Genomic DNA, 3,852 nt, shown 5'->3' on the forward strand with positions numbered 1-3,852 from the left:
AGTGTACGGGTGGGTTCATATCGGGAGAGGCGTTCCATCAGGTATTGTGGTCCCAAGCCGTGTAAGGCTTTATAGGTCAAAATCAGCACCTTGAATTGAGCTCAGAAACATACAGGCAGCCAATGCAAGTGGGCCAGAATTGGTGAAGACCTATTTGTCCTTTAAAGTGTTTGAAGGCTGACTGTTTTTTCTCCCGCTTGGCTCTCACACATGCTGTGTTTAAATGGTGTGAAATTGTAATGAATGATTTTGTTTGGTATGTTATATTTTGATGGTTTTGTTAGCAAACGGCTTTGAGGCCTGTGTGACATGAAGCAACATAGAGCAAAAACTATAAATACATATGTACATTTTTCAGACAAATAGGCAAAAACGAGTCCAGCAGCAATCAAGACTCAGAGGCAGCAGTCTTCTAGCTAAGGAGCCAGACCAGGTGCCAGGGAGCTGAGGCTGCTGCTGGAGATCAAGTCATCACTGAGCCTGAGGTGGAGGAACATGGCTCCGTGGAAGAACCTCCTATATCTGTAGGGGCAGAGCCTGGACCTTCCCAAGCACCGTCCCCTGAGCCACCAAATGCTCCCCCAGGACCTCACTGGTCCAGTGGTGTAGGGAGCACACCAGGCGCGAAGGTAGGGAATGGAGAAGCAGTCCCCATCTTTAGGCCAGAGGGGTGGCCCTTTAAGAATCTAGCGTTAGCCACAAAAGGGCAGAGCCTGGGAGAGGCTGTCTGAAAGCAGGAGCTTAAAAGGGCTTCGTCTGCTCTCAAGTGTTGTTGGAGCAAGTTGCTCGCTTGCAGGTATCTGTGAACAGAGGAACATTAAGACATGTCATACACTGAGTCAAACCATTCTAGCTCAGTACTGTATACACAGCCTGGAAGGAGCTGGCTGGGATTTCAGACAAGCAGTCTCTCTTAGCCTGACCTGGAGGTGCCAGGGATTGAAACTGGGACCTTCTGGATGTAAAGCAGATGCTTTATAGCTCTTGCAACGTCTTGCCTTCCTTCTCCATGGGATCTGGCACCAGACCTGAACACGACCCAGAAGTTGCGCAATACAAATTTGTATACGAGGCAATAAGGTCTGCTGGACAAAAACAACCTTTGTTTTGAGATGATGCAAGTCGGTGCAGCAGCAGCAGCAATTCTGCCCCTTCTCTCGTGTTGGAAGAAATCATTGTTCTAATTAGGGATGCTTCGGAATCGTAAATTGTTTTTATGAATGTTAATACTAACTGATTAATTAATATGTATTCTGTATCTTGACTCATACTGAAGTAATAAAAAGTGTTAAGTGCGCATATATACAAAACAACAACAACAAAACACTGACTGACTAATCCCCATGCCTGGACTGTTGTGCAAATTGGAACGTAGCTGTCAATTGGATTTTGCATTTCTCCTGATGGTGCAAAACTGTTTCTGGCTCAACAATTGTATCAAAGTGTAGAATTTGAGATAAAATCCATTTCAGATTGTGTATTTGGAAGGAACATACAAAAATCCATATTTAAATGTGACTTTTCATGCAGTTAAAATATAATAATCACAGATTAATGAGGGAATGGGATGGAGTGGTCTTGAGTGAGCAGCTGCAAAACTGACATGAACCAAAAATGGACTGATCCTTCCCAGCTTCTGAGGTTGTGCTTGCCATCTGTCGCTTTTTGTATGTTGTTGCATCAAAAATGATTACAACATAACTTCCTGTAGATTAATCAGCAGCAAAATTTTAGTTGATCAAAATGTTTCTCAGGGATTGGTTTTAGGGATTGATCAACTAAACATTTGCTTTTAGCAAAGGTTGCGAGGGTGAGAGTGTTGTTTGCCCATGGCAGCTTCATCTTCCCTGGGATGAATCAGTTGCCCTGATTGTGGGAGCTCCTTTACCCTCCTTTGCTGCTATACTCACAGTTGATGAGAACAGCTAGGAAGAAGCATTTTAGGAACAGCACTTGTCGCAATAAACTACTTAGTAACCTGTTAAACTGCTTAGAAGCCTATTTTGCCATTGAGCAGCATATATATTAATGAATAATAATAATAATGGATTTCAGCTTATTCCCAAAATGCTAGAATCATGTCTGTTGTATTCAGTGGGTCTTGGATGATAATACCAGCCAACTTGCAAAGGAGGGGCATATAAACATTTTGACTTCATTCTGATTAAAATTAACTTCTAACATACCCTTCCAGAAAATGCAGGTGGAGCAGTTTTCTTGGTGATGTCCTACTTCAAGAATGCAAAACAAGGTATCACATTAGAAACTCCATGCACATGAGGCCTGTTGACCCTTTCAGATCCATAAAGACTCAACACATGGATTACTCCCTGCTGTTCATGCCCCCACCTTCTATGCATTGAGCAGAACAGAGGCTACACAAGTACAACTTGTATGCACCCTGCCTGCGTACATACATTCAGGAACTCTGAAAAATGCCATGTAAGTATTTAAGGTATGAAGAGCTATAAAAACCTAGCAAATGGGAGAATGTTTGCCTAGATCTGTGCTCTATCTTTCAGTGGGTAGTTGTAGGATGCGTACACGTTTCCACCAGTTTATATGTTACCATTGTTGGGAACCCAGCATTCACTCACTTTAAAATCAGAGGTAGCTGGTAAAGCAAGATTCTCCCCTTATCCTAGCACCGCTATTGCTCTAGAGCAGCCTTTCCCAACCAGTGAGCCTCCAGATGTTGTTGGACCACAACTCCCATCAGCCTCAGCCAGCACTGCCAATGGTCAGGAAAGATGGGAATTGTGGTCCAACAACATCTGGAGGCACACTGGTTGGGAAAGGCTGCTCTAGAGCTACTGCATATACTGTACATGACTTTCAAAATGACAACAGGTAGCTATTGGCTAGTGCCTGGGATGCTGTTGCTGCTGGTGACAAGATGCCATATCTGGCTATGGGTTACATGTGAGAAGTTGTGCTCACATTAATGATTGTGAACCAGCACCTCTGATTGAATGGAGAGCTTTAGTTCAAGGTTGAGACATAAAAGGCAAGAAATCTGTTTACGTCTTCTCACACTGTGTGCTGATACCAGTAGTAAGATTTTCCTAGAAGAGTCCAGGCTTGAAATCACTACCTTCACTTTTCTTTTATGACCAGTAGGAGCCACTAAAACCATTTGACACTCCTTCCAAGAAAAACCTTGTGGCCCCTTTTCTCTGCCACATTCCATTTTGATGAAAGCAGTATCTTCATAAGAACATAAGAAGAGCCTGCTGGATCAGGCCAGTGGCCCATCTAGTCCAGCATCCTGTTCTCACAGTGGCCAACCATCCATCTTCGCCATCCATAGGGGTTTGGCTCAGGAACCCAGACCTTCAAGCAGCTGCATTCACTTGCCAGTTTTCAACATCACTGAGCTGTCTGTGGTTAAGTCAGAAACAAAGGGCAAAAAATAGGCCACCGTGTTTCAAGTGGTTTATTAATAAAAGGTCGGTAACATTTCAGGACAGCGTCACTTAACTATACAAAAAAAGCATATGAAGAGCTACGCTTACTTAAGTGTTGCATACCATCATTTGTGAGACTTTACATTCTTATCCTCTTTCTCACTCCTTTTTAGATGCCTACTTTTGTTCTCTGCTGTATCTATTGTGCCATATATTTCTGCTAGAGCAAAGCCCTGCCTGGCATGTTGACTTTTCAAAACACTGGTACATGATTTCAAAATCATGGTAGGAATAAATATCCTGATAGGAACATTTTAGTCATCAAACAGAGGCAGGCAAGTCACAGAAGTTACTTTGCTTATCTTAAATGCAAACCAATTACTCAGTGCTAAAATGGCACATGCTAGTCAACGAGAGAAAAGCAAGAAGAAATATTTACAAAGCC

Source organism: Rhineura floridana, chromosome 1 (assembly GCF_030035675.1).
Source record: "Rhineura floridana isolate rRhiFlo1 chromosome 1, rRhiFlo1.hap2, whole genome shotgun sequence".
Lineage (NCBI taxonomy): Eukaryota > Metazoa > Chordata > Lepidosauria > Squamata > Rhineuridae > Rhineura > Rhineura floridana.